We start from the raw sequence: 19,203 nt of genomic DNA, 5'->3' as shown, positions 1-19,203 counted from the left end.
TCTAGTAAAGTAGAATGTCTGAAAAAGTTTAATATGCCTTGTGTTTTGAATTGGAGCAAAAATATAAGAAAGCTGTTATTGATTGGTGTAATGTATGAAGATTTGATTAGTTCTTCGTATGTTTCCGGGACTTCTTGAATTGCATCAAAGATCTATATATGGCGCAATTCTTCGACGATGCCGATGAAATGGCCTTAATAACGATCTAGGTAAGTTCTATTTTTTTTTTACGAATTGTAAAAGGTATCATTAATAGTATATGAATTTTATTTTTGCTTTTCTGTATCATCTCATAAATAATTTTAGTAAAAACTTGTTTCAATATATTCAACTATGTGTTGCATGTTATTATTCTTAAAAAAGTAAAAATTCTTATAATATATGAAATAGCGGTATGAATGATTTCAAAAGTGACGGTGTCTTCTAATTGTAGATATTAATATTTTTCAAGTTGATGATACTTCTTATTTTGCTTTCGTGTCGCGACCATTTTGGAATTGTGCTTTCTTGGCTCAATATATATATATATATATATCACTCCCCCCGAAAAAAAACAAGGGACGCCCTATTATAAACTTCGCCGAGCCAAAATCTTAATCGAGAATCCCCTAAACCATATAGTTTTGTCACCGTTGTGAATTCACTGCGAGAATTAGGAATACCTAATTGGCACCTTGATTCAGGAGCCAATAGCACACATGTGCAATGACAAAAGTAAATTCATGTAAATAACTGAAATAAAAGGTGAAGTTCAGTTCGAAAATAATGAATTTTTAGACATCAAAGGGGAAGATAAAGTTGAAATTTATGCAAGTGTCTATTAAACTTCACAACATCTAATACTATCTTTATACGTTCCCAATCTAAAAATGATCGGTTTAATCCTAGTATCCGGTGCACATGGGATTTGGCTACTTTTGGCGACTTTATGATGAGCAGTAAAAACGCGACATATACGATGAGTAGTAAACAGATCATTCAAAGAATATATATGGTTATACATAGTATATACTATATATATACACACATAGTATATAGTGTATAGTATATATATAGACGTTCTTTGGATCATTTTTGGTGTTGGCGATAATTTTCAAAATCGCGCCAAGACTGCACCGTATACTAGGATTTTACCAAATGATCTTAATTTCAGTTAATTTGGTGACCCAACGTAAATGTACTGCCTGCTTTAGAAACAACCATGCGGTGTGTCAAATATAAAAAATAAACACATTGCACATGCCTTGCAAAATTGCCTGTATGTTGTAAATCAACAGGATGTAATTGAGGAGGGGAATGAAAATAAATCAAACAGTAAACTTAAACTATGGCATGAAAGATGTGGTCACTTAAATCTAGCCGACTTAAAAGTAATGCATTGTAAAACGTTGGCGCAGGATCTAAAGATTCCAAAATGTAATATGAAACGCTATTTTGTGAAACTTGTTCCAAATTCAAACAAACAGGTTTACCATTTCTAATTATCTGTGACTTTGCTGGGGCAATTAATTGTGATTTACTCCAGCAATCATCTTCATGTTTGACTTTTAAAAAGCATGTTTTTGTTTATATATTCCAATTCTTTTATTTTTCCTGTGTTTGCGTATTTGCTTAATACACAAATCATCCAGAATTAAACAATGAAAACTTGGGGAATTCTACTTGTGACACAGTTGTCATATTTATGACATTTAAATATTCTCTCCTTTCTTTCTTAGTCTAAAGTTACACTGATAGAAGTTCCTGTTACGTATTTCCTTGAATGTAGTCTCCTGATTTCGATACGAGTAATATTTTGAAAACCTCAGTGTAGTTAAATGCGCACATTATTGAGAAAAGTGTCCAAGATTTGGATGTTAGGTTAGGGATGTATAAGAAAATGCGGTACTCTTCGGTTTCGAGGGCCGTAAAAAATCGCCAAACTATTGTTGATGCCAATGCTGCCAAAAATAATTGCTGCAACCCTAATAATTGCGGCAAGAAAGGAAGTATAATATAAGGCTCTAGTGTAGAATTGGGTGCCCCTTCGATTAGCGACAATTTTTTGTAAAAATTTGGCGGTGAAATCGTGTTTCTTTTTACCATGATAGTGTAACTTTGCTTTAGCATCCTGATTTTTTTAAAATAAAAATGGATTGATGTGTACATGGACAAATTTAAACAGTGCGCAATGCCTAGTTTGTGCAATTCTGGGATGTTTTTTAAGTGAAAACAGATCGATGTGTACATGGACACACAGTTTATGCAATTCTTTGACTTTTTATTTTGGTTTTGTGTAGCGGCCATCTTGAAATTGTGTCTTCCTGACACCGATCTTGGCGTCAAAAAAGAATCGCCAAAAAACAAGGGCACCCAATTGTAAACTTTTACCTAATATAATAGTAAATAACTAAGATTGATGTTTTAATTTAGATGAAAGGTTAATTTCATATAATACTTTTCTATCATTATAATTCATATGAAAAAGGATAAATATGACTGAATGGAAGCATAAGATTAAATAACTATTTCAGATCATTATTATAATTTATATAAAAATTGCTAAAACGTAACTGAATGGATGCCTGCATCGCTATTTCGCTACCGACTTATCGCTAAAGCATAATTTCATCTCGCTGGTTGTTCAAACGTAATTTTCTATAATGAATGATGCCTTTTCTTTGAAAATATTCTCGGTAAAGTGCAGAATCACTCACTTATTTGTTCGCCGCTTTTTACAAGGGTAAAAAACAATTGCATTTTTGTCAATTTTCTTTTACTTTTCAAGTGAAAATAGGTCGATGTGTACATAGATAATATCAAGGGTGTGCGCAGTGCCATTTTTGTGCAATTCTAGGATTTTTTTTTTAAAGTGAAAATAGGTCGATGTGCACATGGATACCGAATATGTACAGTTCTTAAAAACGTGTCAAGCAGTGGATGATTCTGCACTTTACCCAAAATTCTATTGCCGACTTTTCGTCATAGGCAATTGTTAAATCCATAGGATATCAAAAAAGGATTTAAAATCAAAAAAGTATTTAAAAATTAAACTAGTATTTCAATGGCGTCATAAGAAATATAGAGTTATTTAAACTTACGCAATCTGAAAGCAGCGTGTACGATAGATTTGGCGCGCTGTTAAATGGGCGCGTTTGCTAGATTTGGCGCTTTTGCGCATACATTTTCGCTGCAATTTTTTTTAAGGCCCTCAAAACAGAATAGTACCGAAAATGCTTTGTTTTGTGACAGTAATACGAAGAGTAAAGTGATACGTTTTTACTTGTCTGCTTATTTTTTAAAATTTTGACATTTTATCTTAAATTTATAGCGATTTTAACTTTTCCTCCCTGTATATGTATATGTTTCGGCAAGATATGAAACGCCGGCATTCTATACAATGCCGGACGATTTTAGGCAACGTGGGAAATAGGAGAATTATTACACACTGTCTCTAGGCATTGCATATAATACCTAGGCATTCTATAGAATGAAAGAGGCTCTTTTGGCAAAGTATGGAAAAAAGGTTATATTTTATATCTGGTCGGTAAAATCTACCTGACAGCGGAAATTAAATTCAGAAACAGTCGTACGTTTCACAACAATGCCGTCTTTAATACCCCCCTTTTTTTTCTGGCAGGCCTCGGAAAGGTGGTTGTACAGTTCAATATCAGTACGTGTAATTGTGTTCGTATTTGATTGTAAATTCTTTCAACATTTTGTCACGTCCTTCGTCTTCAGTACTCAAACGAGTTTTCATGAAGTACGGGAAATAACTCGCCGTCCGTGGCGTAATACTTTATAGTACTGACGCTTTCTTTAACAGGACAAATGCGTGTATTTTTGTTTTCCACAAACATCACATCCTAGCAGATCGACAGCCAGGTAGTTCCGTGGTTCACCACGGAGTCGTTTTGGCCTTTTTACATCATTTATTGACTTCTGGTAAGTAGTTCCGGTTCTTCCATATGAATCGGAAAAAATATTTCTTACTTTGCCGGTTTCTCATTTGGAAGTGTGTGACGGATGAATCGTTTCATACATTGCTGGCTATTTTTAGCCATTACGTACAATGCCTAGGCATTTTATAGAATGTCAGATTTCAAACTTTGTCAGTAACATATATATGTTACCGTGAAAGACCGAAATTGGAGAATGTCAACTTTCACCAAATACGTCGGTGAAAGATCAGATATTGCATTACGTTCTTGTGTATTCGGACCCTCACCGGTGTATGTCGATAATCATAGATATGCTCTGGTGAAAATCGAAAAGAGAGGTCATAAAATGCCATAATAGTTTAAGTTGTTGCAATAAATAAGATTTGAATCACATAATTTAGTAAGTTTTTTATAACTATTATTTTATTTTCTCATTTAGAACCTACTGTATACTTAAGTAAGTTTTTAACTTCTATTATTTTCCTTTCTCATTTTGAATGTATTGTGTGTTGTAGGTTCTCATGTTCTTAAGTTCTTATTTCAAGTCTCAAGTGCGTTTATTCTTGATTGAATTACAGGAGAAGAAAATATAATATTGTTATATGCTCAACATTCACCATTAGTACATGGTGAATGTCGACATTGACCGGTGTAAGTCAGAAATAAGAGTATTTGGAAAATATTTCGGACATACACCAAGAGACTATGCCCCCATAGCACAAAACATCCTCAGGATGTCCTATTTAAGTCGCAATATCCCGGGACATAGTTAGGATGTCCTAAGGATGTTGATTCTCAGATGTCCTGAGGAGATCGTAATTTAACATCCTGAGGATGTCTTATTTAAGTCGCTATGTCCCGGGATATGACAGGATGTTCTGAAGATGTTGATTCTCAGATGTCCTGAGGAGTTCACCAATTCCACATCCTGAGGACATTCATTCTGCATTGTCCGGAGGACTTTCGTTGTCAAACATTTTGAGGATATTTGTTCTCAAATTTACCAGTTTTAATTTTTTGACATTGCACATCTGAAACATGCACATTATTTTATTTTTCATATGTATTTTACTAAGTTGTTTCTAAATGCTGTACATTAAAAATATTGATATGATTGATGATTTATTCTTGTTATTTTGTTATTAATTTTAACTGCTATTTTTTCTGACGTTTTTAAAAATTTATTTAGTCATGGAAAAGATTTTTTTCAATGGATTAGCATTTTCTAGAATATTTGCAAAATTCTAAATAACATATATTTTTTTATAAAAAATGTATAAATTACATGTATAATTACTTACAGATTACAAACCCTTCTACAAATATAGATAAAATTAGATATATATATATTTAATTACGGAAACGAATTTTTTTTTTAAATTTGGGTATAGAGACATTAGGTATTTTTTTGGAAGCAGGAAACATGAAAAATTAGCAACTGCCTTCGCCGGGAATCGAAGGATGGACCTCTGGAACACCGGCCCAGTGTGCAGAACCACTACACCACGAAGTCACGCTAGGTGTGGTGGTGGTGTATTTAATTATGGCAAAGCACACTAGGGCTATCTGCCTAAGGGGAGGGATGTCTTCGTGGAGGACTTTCTAAGGGAAACTGGCTCATATACACGTTACACGTGGGGAAAACCACAAAAACACCCATGCAGCCAACCCGTTCGCGGGATTCGAACCTCGGATCGCACTACCAGGGTTCAGCGACTTTACCGCTCGGCCGCTGGTGGGCCGAAGACACGCTAGGAAAGCGGGAAAAATACCTTATATTACTTCTCTTTTTAAAGGCCGACTTTTTTTTTAAGGGGATCCAATCACTAAATCCTGGGTGTGGATATACCTCATCCAACACCTTTTTAATTCGGGCGCCACTGTAGAGACATTAGGATTTTTTTGGGAAGACGTAGAGATGAAAAATTAGCAACCGCCTTCGTCGTGAATCGAAACACGGACCTCTGAAATACCGGCCCAGCGTGCAGAACGATTACACCACGAAGGCACGCTAGGAAAGCGGGAGAAATACCTCATAAGGAAAATTTTTTTCCTCTAATTACAGGACAGAAAAAGTTTTTCAATCGCGCGATCTGTTATTGATATTGAATTACAGTCGTGCGATAATTTCGCACTAAAGATACATCTCTGATGACTATCCAAGATTCTAGAAACTTTGGTCTTATATAGAGATGGTCGTCTTATAGAAATAGTGCTTAATATCAATATTTATTTATAATCTCAGAACTATTGGTCACTTTCAGAAGTGGTCGTTTGAGAGGCGATATTCTATATATTTATTTACTGATACTCTCAGATTCCAAAATTTGTTTATATTCTCAGAAATATTGGATGGAAGGTGGTCGTCCCATACATGCAAAATTTTACATTTCATTAAAAATGAATTCGGCATTATTTAACTATTTCCCTATTAATTAATTAATTAGATAAAGAAAAAATTAGGAAATAGTACTGTTTATTACGGAATAATGTAGGAAGTTCTACAGAACTATATTCTTTCGCGTCATTGCACATTGTATCCGGCAAACTATTAGTTCCTCGTATTCTTCCGCAAATCCTTAAACATCTGTCTGATTTGAAACGAAATCCAAAATGGCTGCGCCATGAGGTTAACTTGTGTGGATATTTTTTGTTGCATGAAAGGTAAGTTCAGTTGCAATACTTGTATGTTTACTTTTTTTGCTTTTCGAATTTATGTTATTTATGTCATTTTGACAGTTAAATGTTTCACAGCTTTATGAATTGTTACCATTCTGTCGTGAATTACGTGTATCTCAATGGCTGGCTGTCTTTTCAAATATCTAATTTGCCCTGCTATCCAAATGTTTATGACTGAATTTTTTTTAGTCTAGTTTATGCATTCAGTTTCAAAATAATATGTGTTATCAGATTGCTTATTATTTTATTGCAGCAATAAATTTATGTTAAATAGTTTGAACAATTGTATAAAAATAAGAGTTTGCATTGTTTTGTCCAAAATATGTATGGTTGAAACATTATCTGAATCTAGTTTGTAATTCAAGTTTTTTTGGGGGTACTGTTCTGTTATTGGGACCAGAATCGGAAATGTATGAACCTGTGTTCGTAAGTATGTGCATAGATGTGTATATGTAGGCACACAAATATACAAGCATACATAAATACAATTCTGAACCCGGTCTTGATAACAGAACAGTACCTTTTTTTAATCTTTTTTGAATATTGTATAAAAGGATTAAGCATTTTACAAACTGCATATCATTTTAAGATTCGATTTGCAGGAATACAAAATATGGTCATTCAATACTGTAGTATTGTCATTATAATAAAAGTATTGATAATTTTTGTTGAATCTTGCAAGTTGCCTAACATTCAGAATTATTACTACCGAATTTTACTGATAGGTTTTTTCGAGTTGACATAATCTGTCTGATAAATAAAAAAAAACTGGTGTTTAAATTATATGCATTTCTGTTAATGTTTCATTGAAAGTGAGATGGAAATATAAATGCTATCCAGAAAAGTGAATTCTTTTTGCCTGAAATAACAAACTGTACTAGATTAATGTTTATATCATTTTAGAAATGTCAATATTAAAGTTTCTCCCCCTTCTCTTCTTTGATTTTGAAATAATTTATAATAAAATAATATATGCATAAGTGTAATTAATGTAAAGTGTCATTCAATAATATAATTTATTTTTACTGATATATTTATATTTCTTATCTTGGTTTTCTTATGGTGTTAGAAGGAGGAAAAGACTGTAATGTTTTAATTAAGGAAATAATTAAAACATTACAGTCTTTTAAATAACACACAGTAATGTTTATTGAAGCAATCAGTACTGTGTGATTGCCAGTGATTGAATAATGTTAAAAAATGCATTGTTCATAAGGAAATTTGCTTATCTTTGTGTTATAGATTTTATTTTGACACAAGCTGAAATTTGAATTATTGGAAGCACTTTGAAAACCCGAATTATTTCCTGAATCATTAATCAGGCCAATATATAACTTACAAATTTTCATACAAAATTATTTCTTTGAGCATATTATAAAGAGCTCATTTAATTTTATTATTTGTACAAATTTTAGACAAAAGTAGCATGTAACAGTTAAAGATTTATTGAAGCCTACTTGTTACTTGTGGTAACAAAGAAGTGTAAAAGATATTGCCACATTAGCGAACATGACGATCATTGATGCTTAGTTTAGTAATTTAATAATATATTGAAAAATGCTGGGAACTTTCAGAAGTAGACATTTCGGAAATGACGGGCTTGATAAGAAATTTACATGGTTTTATTATTTATTCTTTAGTTAAGAATGGATTTTAGATGTTCATGTGAAAGAATTCTGTTTAATTATATGTGAAAGAATTGTTAAAGTTTGGCATTTAAAAAAATGAATTAATAATATGCAATTATCTTTTTATTATACATATATTACTATATATTTCTAATGCACTATGTAAATGTCAGTGCTAAACAATTAAGATACTATTGTCAGGGCAATCTTTTCTTATACATGAAAAATTCTGATACTTTCTTATCATCTGCCCTCACAGCTTCAACTTATGCTAAAACAGCAAGAGTATGCACACGATAATAGCAAACTATGAATATGCATACCACACACATGTATTTACATGCTTTATATTTAATCTTTATTTCTGAATAGTATTCCATTGGATGAAAAATATATGAATATTGACCCAATGTATATATTTTTGTGTGTGTGCATCCTAAAATTTCTTGTTTCTTATAAAGTGCTTATTTGAATTACTACTTGTGAACAGAGCAGTAGATATGAACCATAAACTAACCATTTTGCCAATTTTCACAGCTTTGCAGATAGTCAGAAAGCACCAAAATTTGTAATAATGTTAAGTTTAAATGATGTTCTATACTTTTGTGTTAATTTTTCTATTCTATTAATTCTATTACTGTGTTATCAAACTTTCTGCAGGAATTTCAACTGGTTAAGATGTTATTACCATGTGGAGAAGAATTTGGTTTTCAAGCTAGAAAAAATTGCAGCTGAAGGATTTTGTAGAAGGTCAGTCAAACTGGTTTTAGTTAATTATAATTTAATTTTGGGTGAAGAATTCTCAAATTTATTTATCATAAGTGTCTAAAGGTCTTCTAAATTAAATTCTGCTTGTTTTTGAAATTTTTCATGACATTCATTCTTTGATTATTATTATTATTTTTTTTTTTAATTTACTAACTTATATCCAAGCACATAATGTTGCATTTAATGCCATACCTTAAATATTGTAAAATGTTAAAATAATACATTTCACTTAAAAATGTGGTTGCGACAGTAAATTTTCTGTTACATTTAATCATATATATAAACATTGGTATACATCATTTTTCAATAATCTGTATATTATTTTGTGCATTTCTTTTACATCCAAGATCTGGCATATGACTTGCTTTTCAAACTGATAACATGGTGTAATAATGTAATCTAATGGTTAAAGTTTACTATGGAACGGGCCAAATTTAATAAATTATTCTTTGATAGAAATTTATTCATGTGTTCAGTGTGTCTCATCTCTTTAAATTGCTAAAGTAAATTTTATGTACTTGCATTTAGGAATTTTGACTGTATCAGAGTAATTTTGTTTCAGTTATTATAACATGCAAGGGAAAAATATTCATTCATAGCTCCGTATTTAAAATTAGTTAATTAAAGTCCTTAATAAAGAGGGATGTTTTGTTGTTTTTAATGTCGATAGAGTTTAATTAAAAAATATGCCACATTAAGGGTTACTTTTTAACCTAATTTAAAATTTTCATTACTTTAACATGTCCAATAATTGTTATTTTAACTCCGATATTGTAATAATATCAAAATTCCTTATTTTTTTATAGGTAATCCAAATGTAAAACAAGTAAAGAAAAAATTAAAATCTAGAAGTGTATTTATTTCATACCTCTAACAAATAAAAACAACACAAGCACTTTTTACTGTCTATCTGCATAGTGTGGCATGTCCCGTAAGACTGAGATTTGTATGGTCAAATCCATGTTTCAGTTAAAGGAAAATTCATGCACAGTCTTCTGATTTTCCCTTCGATTAAGGATTCTGTATATACTAGCATAAGAAATATATTAGTTAATGCAGTGTTATACATCAATATTTATAGACAATTATTGTGGCTATGTTTATTATAATTTTGTTCACTGTAATGGCTGGAGTGCCTAAACCATCATGCTGTGTAAACAAAACTCAAATCTTCATCTCTGCATACTGCTCCACTAGTGTTTAAACCACTGAAATGGTGATTATGGTAGAACATCTTTGGTGAAAATTTACTCTACTGTAACCCTTGGCGAATCGTTTCTTTTTTTTTATATCAAGATCGTCACCAATTTCAAGGTGGCCGCTACACAAAACCAAAATAAGAAGTCAAAGACATACCCAAACTCTGTGTCCATGTACACATCGACCTATTAAAACAGAGAACTGCACAAACTGGGCATTGTGCACTGCCTTAACTTTGTCCATGTACACATTGATCTATTTTCACTTTAAGAAAATCAGAAAGTTAAAAATATCATAGTTACCAGAAAAAATTCGCCACTGTCTTAACACACAGACAACCAAAAATACACAGAGAGGAATAAGTTACCAAAAATACATATTTTCTAACATAAAAACATTAAACAACAAATCTTCTAACAAAAATTAACACACAGAGACAAAAAAATAAATGAAACGTCATTTTTTTAACATACCTTTTTCACATGCATATGTTTAGGCTTCCCACCACCATCCTCCAGGTAAGCAATTCAATTAAATTTTTCGTCTCTTAGTCACCTCAGACATACTCGAACGATGGTACCCACACCAAAATAATAAATAGCATGTTCAAAATACAAGACCATACCACTTCCGTGCAACCAAACACAGCAATTGAAAAGAATGGTAAGAACCAAAAACCTGGGACCGTACAAAACGTTTACTATTAAAAAAAGTAGCCCAAAACTAAATTTATCACAGCACGTTGGCAGTATTTGCAGAAATAACTCCTTTTTATTGGCAAAAAAAAAAAAAAAATTCCCCCCCCCCAAAAGGCTACTTTCGCCAACATTAGGGTTACCGAAAAACTTATTTGACGCAATGGGCTTCCACATTTCACAAACAACCAATACCACTTTGCGATTTTTTTTCAGACAGAAACCAAGGTGTACCATACAGTAAAGATTAGCCACACCTTCATTTACTACTGTTACAAGTACTTCTTTGGTAAATTTCTGCGGTTAAATTCAAAAGTTTAAAATTGCATTAACATGATCAGATTCAGAGTCATAAGCTAGGGTTTTCAGCGCTCAGGGACAACTGAAGATTTCGCGCCCCCTACTGCTTGCCAAGGATGGAAAACATTTAATTCTAAAATGTTCTAACATCAGTTTGGCGCCCCTTGGATTCTGCACCGGGGGACAGATGCCCCCCCTTGCCCCCCTCTAGCTATGCCCCTGATCAGATTTTATTTTCTGCATGTAGCTAACAATTACTTATGTGTTGTCAGATAAATGTTACCAGATGCAGTTAATTATTTTTTACTTGCCAATCTCATGAGAAGTTTTTTTTGCTCCTGCAAGACTTTACTTTGTGTTGCAAAATAAATTCATTCTCACTCTTTTTGGACTTGCCTACACATTAAATTAAAAAAAGTTTTATGAATAGGTAAGATGTGATTATCATAATTTTGTTTCTCTCTTTATCTTGGCAACTTTATATGTTGATTCAGTATCCAGGTTACCTACCAGTGGCTGATTGATAAAACTGCTCATGTGTTCAGCTGGTGGTTTGAGTTTATTTTCTGACATAAAAAATTTTAAAAGGCATCCCCCATGTTTATTTTACTATAATCGAAAAATCAAATAATTGCTACTCTGTTTATAGGTACTAAATGTTAAAATATTTTAAATGCTTCCTTTAATTTGCATTCTAATAGTCATTTGTTTAAATTTAATTATGAATTATATTCACATATAGTAATTGTGAGTGTTTTTTTATTTTAGGTGCTGTGAAAGGCAATGACAGAGATCCAATTTATCAAGAGTTCTTATATACATAAGAATACATGGATATAAGATTGTTTTTCATGAATTCAAATAAAATGTGATAAATTGGATTAATAAAAACTATTTTGAATTTTGAAAAGTGTTTTTCCTCTGTTAATCATAGTATAGTGCCATAAATTTCTGAATGTGTTTATTTTTCATCCAAATAAATAGCTTTACAAAAATTTGTTATATTAATAGATATTGCATAATTTAGCATTATTATAAATATTTATTATAGCAGATTTAGCTGAACTACTTTTTTAGTCTCTTTGCAGATGAAGTCACAAAGGTAAGTGGTTAGATATTTTTCTGTATTCCCCATTAAGTAATTTTATCTGGTAAATTACCATTACTTATATACTAAAGGTGAAAGAATAAGCTTTCCTTGAAGATACAAAAATTTACAGATATTTCAAAAAATTGGTATATGTAAAAAAGTTCTTAAATTGCCACATATGCGAAACTGAAAATGTTATATATGAAACAGTTCAGAAATATAAATATTTTCACTATTTTTTAACTATAATTCACTGCATTTGTTATATATAATCACAGTTTAAGGTAGCAGTGCTTTTCTCACTGTGATTTCTCATGTATTTTGATTTCTCTTTTGAGACCGAATAAAAAATGAACTAAACATTCTCGTTGACATTGAGAGTTGAATAAAAGCTCACCTCAAAATAAAATGAATTAATAAATTTATGGAAAATTTTACATTGCATATATTGAGCAGAAAGAGTAAACTGAATATACTTAATGGAATTAATAATTGGTAGAGTTGATAGCAGAATAAAATGGCTTAATTGCATGGTAAACAGTAGATCTTTTGAAGTTTTTCTATGTTGCGTAAAATGCAGATTTAAATTTTTGATATTGATTGTCATATAAATGGCAATTACTGTTTTATTTTGCTCTGAAATGAATGGTTAGTAATAAAATTCTGGATGAGACAACCTTTAACATGCGCTAGAATTTACAAAGTTTAATTTGGTGCTGATTTCAACGGGTAAATTTCATTTTACTGAATTTTGCGTAAAATAATACCAATGAACCATTGCAAATTATTTTCAGAACTTTTTTTTTAATCTAAAAGGGCTATTAGTTTTGAAATGTGACTTCATATCTTCAGTCGTAAACTTGTTTCGCTTTTCATTCAAGTCTTGCCATTTGGCAAAATTTAACATATTTACCTTTAAAATCTAATATATTATTGACTAACAAGCCAAGCTATTTAAAAGCATTACACACAGTTCTTAACAATGCTTTTTAAAATTTTTAATCTGATTAATTTAAAATGCATTTAATTCATGATATATCTAATTGAAAACATTTTAGTATTTCTACATAATTACATGATATATTTCTTCATTTTTCAAATATATAGAAGATATATAACTTTCTGGTGTCAGTATCTTATAAAATGTTTTGCTATTTCCACTGCCCCATCTGTATTGATAATCTATGCATTCATGAACTTTTAGCCTCTTTGAGTGACTGCTAAATTCTGAGGCCTTTAAGATTTTTTTTTTTAATTGTGTGAGCAGAAAGATAGAATTTTAGAAGAGCTTCTTGAGTTACCTTTTGAATGATATAAAGAATTGTTAACATAATGTCAAATTTTTACAACTAAATATTAAATATATAAAAAAGCCTGCAGCATTCTCATGTTACGAAAACATATTTATTTATTCTGAGGCTAGGAATTGATTTAGTTTTAAAAATACAATTTATTCCTTTTAACAATTTCCCAACAGTGTCATCAAAACACTATAAATTCCTTACATGTTTTAAAGAAAGATGATTCATTTATGTAAAGATTATTAAATGGGTAATTTTATTATTCAATTTTTAATACAAATTAACTGAAATTAGAAACTGATTTTGTAAGATAATTTAATTATGAATAATTCAATTTGGGGGCTATTGGATGTTTAAAAATGATCAAAAGATTTTTAATATCTTAAAAATAAGAGCAAAATTTTCAGTTTTAATATTTGTATTAATAATTCATTTTAATTTCCTTGCTCAGTTTTAATATATTCACAAATTCAGATTTAAAAACAAAATAAGTTGTATAAATATTTTCAACATTTCTGATTTTTCCATAGTAACCATAGGAGAACGATTTGAGACTATCGGTGTAAAAAAAAAAGTAGGTTTTAGATCATCACACCTTCACATACTTTCACTGGAATTTTCCTCTGTATATATACTGGGATGTGACACTAAGCAGTTGAGAGTATGTATTTAAGAGGTTAAAGGGATATTGTAACTAGTGTTTCAAATCCTGATAACATCCCATACGCTGTCGGTGGGACGTAGATAGGATGTCCTAAGGATATACTGGGATGTGACATTAAGCGCTCAGGAGGATGAGTTTAGGAGGAAATTGGGATATTACGGGATGTCCTGAGGATGTAGTAAGTAGGACTTTAAAATCCTAATAACATCCCATATGCTGTCGATGGGACATAGATAGGATGTTTTTAGGATATAATGGGATGTGCTTAGGAGGTTTGTGGGATGTCCTGAGGATGTAGTAAGTAGGAGTTCATATCCTAATAACATCCCGCACGCTGTCGATGGGACTTGGTTAGGATGTCCTGAGGATATCCCGGGATGTGACATTAAGCACTCGGGAGGAGGTGTTTAGGAGGTTCGCGGGATATTCCGGGATGTCCCGAGGATGTGCGCATATCCCGCGAGCAACATCCTTGGGATATCCCAAGGATGTTTTTGTGCTATGTGGGTGTGAATGTTGACATTCACCGGTGAAAGTCGGCATTCTCCAGATTTCGGTGTTTCACCGTAACATATATATATAATTATTGTTTGCTTATGTTTATCTCCTATGAACTGACCGATGAGATGCGGAGAAACAAGAATACAGACTCTCAGTTGTCCTAGATGATCAGTGAACCCGGTCTGAGCACACCTAGGGTTCGCCGTTTGATTTTAGGCAAAATTTCAAGGTAAAAATTTAAAAACTAATATAGAATAAGGAGATTAGCATACAGCCAAAAAATTACGTAGAAATTTATCTTCAAACAATTCCTTTTATACCCTAAAGAAATCTGGAAGATTTCCTTGAAAAATGAGGGTCTTAAAAAAACTAAACATGGCTAAAATATATGGACTGGTTTGTGTTGAGTTGCCATCTACTACAAATAAAGAAGGTTCAGAGTAACCTATAAATCCTTTTTCATTCAATTTTTCTGTGCGTACAGAAGGAAATTTTTAGGTATGTCCGGACCGGACACACTGTGCCGTAAGGGGTTAATCGCGAAAAATCAATACACAAAATTAACTAATCATTCCTCAAAGATTTTAAACTATGAATAACTAATCATTTTCAACTCTAAAGATAATTCCCCAACCCTATCATAAAAGAACATAGTTGCGAAAAGATTGTTATAAGAACTGTTGGAGAATTTAAAGTATCAATACATATAAGAGCAGTGTAAGAATACTATACAGTTTAAACTATTATGTAGTTATAATGGGTACTTACGTATTATCGCAACCAGGTTGGCGCGATTTGTAAGTTTGAGTAAAAAAGTATGAATAGAAAGAAAATGTACATTTATTAATTACAGATAATTTTTAATACAGTTTTTTATATTATTTTGTTTTAAAATATAAAATAGCAATTAAACCCTTCCGGTTTCGAATTTGAATAAGTTGCAGAATTATTTTTTCGGCGGAATCTTTTGGCTATTGCTTTTAGCACTGATTGAAAACCGTATTCGCCATAACCATGTACACGCCGACTTATTTTTACTTAAAAAAAACATCCCAGAATTGCACAAAAATGGCATTGCGCACACTCTTGACTTTATCCATCTACACTGCTATTTTTTCATAAATTACAAAAATTTGCACGAAAATGCAGGAAAATTTTGTGAATCTCCACATGCTCTTTTTACAAAATTACGTATAACACGTAGGGTTGCCGTAAGTAGGGTCGCGAAATTTGGCAATTTATGCGAATTTTGGCCTGGTTGCGTTAATACGAATGCCTTAATTACCTACATACTCAAAAATATAGGCCAAAAAATATATGATCTTGATAATAATTTACAGTTACAAATTGTTTACATTCTATAGCTACTGTTGTGAAGCTTTCAATCGAAGAGGATCAAATCATTCGCCATCTTTTACAACTTTCATAGTTTTAGCATAACCTATACGATCATTTTAAACAGATTGTACTGAGTATGTAAGAGTAAACTAAAATTTAAATTTTTTTTTATGTCTAGTACATGTGTATTTTTTAGACTTGACATTTTTAGGGTGTAAGGCCGCCCAGGTAGTTAGGGAAACCGACTACGACACCGAAGAACCCGGTCCCTTCATAGGACGTAACGGTGGCCGCCTATTAGGTGCCTCCACAATAAAATGGCCACCACTTCCACCAAACCACACGAGAGGACTTTCGGCTCGCCGCATATTTAGTGTGCACCCACGCTGCACGGACATGATGCATTTACAAACATCCGTGTCTTCTCCGGGATTTGAGACTACCTTCGGCATGGTAGTCAGCGACGCTAGTTACCGTTTCGGCGGCTTTTTCATTGGATTAAAGCCCATGTGGGATTTTTTGGTAATGAGAGAGCTGACAGTCTGGCCAAGGAGGCATGTATTTCAACTAATGCACCCATTGTGGAAATTTCTGGTTCTAGACAAATTGCCATTACGAGTATGAAGAAATATTATATAAATATATGGAAAGATCTGTGGAAAAGTTCAACAAGAAAAAATAATTTGTTGATTAATATTGAAATTACAGATAAAGTTTTAATCTATGATGACATTGATATGAATCAGATTATCACCGGACATGGTAGGTTTCCTCATTATTAAAAAAGATTTCATGTACAAGATAATGATCAATGTCCAAATTGTAATGTTTTGGGTGATGCCAAACACTTCGTGGTGGACTGCCAATTGACTTATTTTATTAGACAAAGTTTTTGTGATTTACATTTTGATTTATTGAATTTTGATTTTAAACATTTGAAATTATATGCAAGAGAATTGATGGCCTTTATTAATGGCAATAGACATGCGATTGGGGTTTTTAACTAAGTTCCTTTTATTTTCAATGTGTTTATTTTAGGATGTCTTTTCCGTCGTGTTTTGATATGTGTGACTGTATGTCATATTTTCGTTGTGTGTTTTATGTGTGTTTGTTTTCCTTCCTTATTTTATGCTATCCTTTTTACTAATACAGTTTTCTTGATTTAGTTATTTTTGGTTTTCTTCTTTCCTGTTGTGTCGTTAATCCAGCCATTAAAAAAAAAATTAATAAATAAAATTAAAATAAAATTATATAGTCGTATGGCAACCTTGCTGGATGTATAATTGTTATTTTCTTTAGTTGATTATACTAACATTTTTAGTTACTCGGAATGTGGTGTGAATGGGACGCCCCCTTTTTGGACCATAAGATCACTTTGTGATCAGGCGGGTTGGGGCGTTCTAGCAAAAAATAAAACCGTTTCGGCGGTGAAAATTTCTTTACAGTGGCTCATTAAAAGTAATCATTTGTTATTCAGGTATTTGCACTGCAATAAATAAACATGTATGCGTGATAATCGTAAATTTAAGAACTGCTTTTGCAACAGATACATTACATCACAATATTTCCGTGTGGTTTTGTAACTCTGCTACATACTGCATCAACTAAAACTTGGAATATTTTATGGCTAATACATCCATGTGTAACATCTATTAAATACATTTAATTCATTCTCAAGTTTATTAACTTAATTAAAATAAAGCACATAATGGGCGAGAAAAGGATTTTTTTTTTTTATGAAGAATGTATTGAAGAAACCCTTATTTAGTCATAAACACGACAATTTTTCAACATTTTTCACGTTACTAACGAGTTAGTAACGTGAAAAATGTTGAAAATAATGTAATGTTTTACAAAATCTCGATTCTGATACTCGGCTAGAAAATTTCAGACAAACAAGCGCATTTTTTATGCTGTAATATTTTATTCTGGAGTATGAAACCTTGAGATTCGATATCAATAAGAGTAATTTATATGACTCTCAAATTATTGAAGCAGAAGGTAGTACAATTTTTATTTTTAATTTTTTAATCAAGTTTCTCCTTCTTCTTGCCTTTAAGCCCAACAGCGGCTGAGCGGTCGCTGAACACTGGTAGTTCGGTCTGAGGTTCGAAGCCCTCGAACGGGCTGTCTGCATGGGCGTTTTCGTGGTTTTCCCCATGTGTAACGTGTATACGAGCCAGTTTCCCTTAGAAAGTCCCCCACGAAGGCATCCCTCCCCTTAGGCAAATAGCCCTCGAGGCTTTGCCGAAATTTAATAACCTAACCTAACCCTCTTGTGTAACCTAACCCTGTTGTGTAATGTATTTCATTTTTTAATTTCTTTTCTAAGCGGCCGAGTGGTACAGTCGCTGAACTCTGGTAGTTCAGTCCGAGGTTCGAATCTCGCCAACAGGATGGCTGCATGGACAATTTCGTGGTTTCCCTCATCTGTAACGTCTATACGAGCCAGTTTCCCTTCGGAAGTCCTCCGCAAAGGCATTCCTTCCCTTAGGCAGATAGCCCTCGAGGCTTTGCCGAAATTTAATAACCTAACCTAACCCTGTTGTGTAACGTATTTCATCTTTTAATTTCTTTTCTAAGCGGCCGAGTGGTACAGTCGCTGAACTCTGGTAGTTCGGTCCGAGGTTCGAATCTCGCCAATGGGCTGGCTGCATGGACGTTTTCGTGGGTTCCCCCATCTGTAACGTCTATACGAGCCAGTTTCCCCTAGACAGTCCTCCGCAAAGGCATTCCTTTCCTTAGGCAGATAGCCCTCGAGGCTTTGCCGAAATTTAATAACCTAACCTAATCCTCTTGTGTAACCTAACCCTGTTGTGTAACGTATTTCATCTTTTAATTTCTTTTCTAAGCTGCCGAGTGGTACAGTCGCTGAACTCTGGTAGTTCGGTCCGAGGTTCGAATCTCGCCAATGGGCTGGCTGCATGGACGTTTTCGTGGGTTCCCCCATCTGTAACGTCTATACGAGCCAGTTTCCCCTAGATAGTCCTTCGCAAAGGCATTCCTTCCCTTAGGCAGATAGCCCTCGAGGCTTTGCTGTAATCACATATAAACGATAAACCAAACCATTTGTTTTCCTTCTATCGGGACCTTTGTTCAAGAACATTTTGCTATATTTA

The 19,203-nt window shown here is 32.7% G+C and overlaps 1 long non-coding RNA gene across 1 annotated transcript; it reads left to right on the top strand.

Moving 5' to 3' along the window:
- The first annotated feature begins 6,482 nt into the window (after positions 1-6,482).
- On the top strand, positions 6,483-12,100 carry LOC146997854 (uncharacterized). Its single transcript, XR_015040554.1, has 3 exons — positions 6,483-6,584; positions 8,888-8,977; positions 11,959-12,100. It is a non-coding gene; the product is annotated as an uncharacterized LOC146997854 (long non-coding RNA).
- Positions 12,101-19,203: the final 7,103 nt, after the last annotated feature.

This window comes from Stegodyphus dumicola, chromosome 4, assembly GCF_044657685.1.
Source record: "Stegodyphus dumicola isolate Sdum_Otavi_A_Nest chromosome 4, ASM4465768v1".
NCBI classification, from domain to species: Eukaryota; Metazoa; Arthropoda; class Arachnida; order Araneae; family Eresidae; genus Stegodyphus; species Stegodyphus dumicola.
The sequence above is the reverse complement of the archived record's forward strand: the minus strand, read 5'-3'. Positions and strand labels throughout refer to the sequence as shown.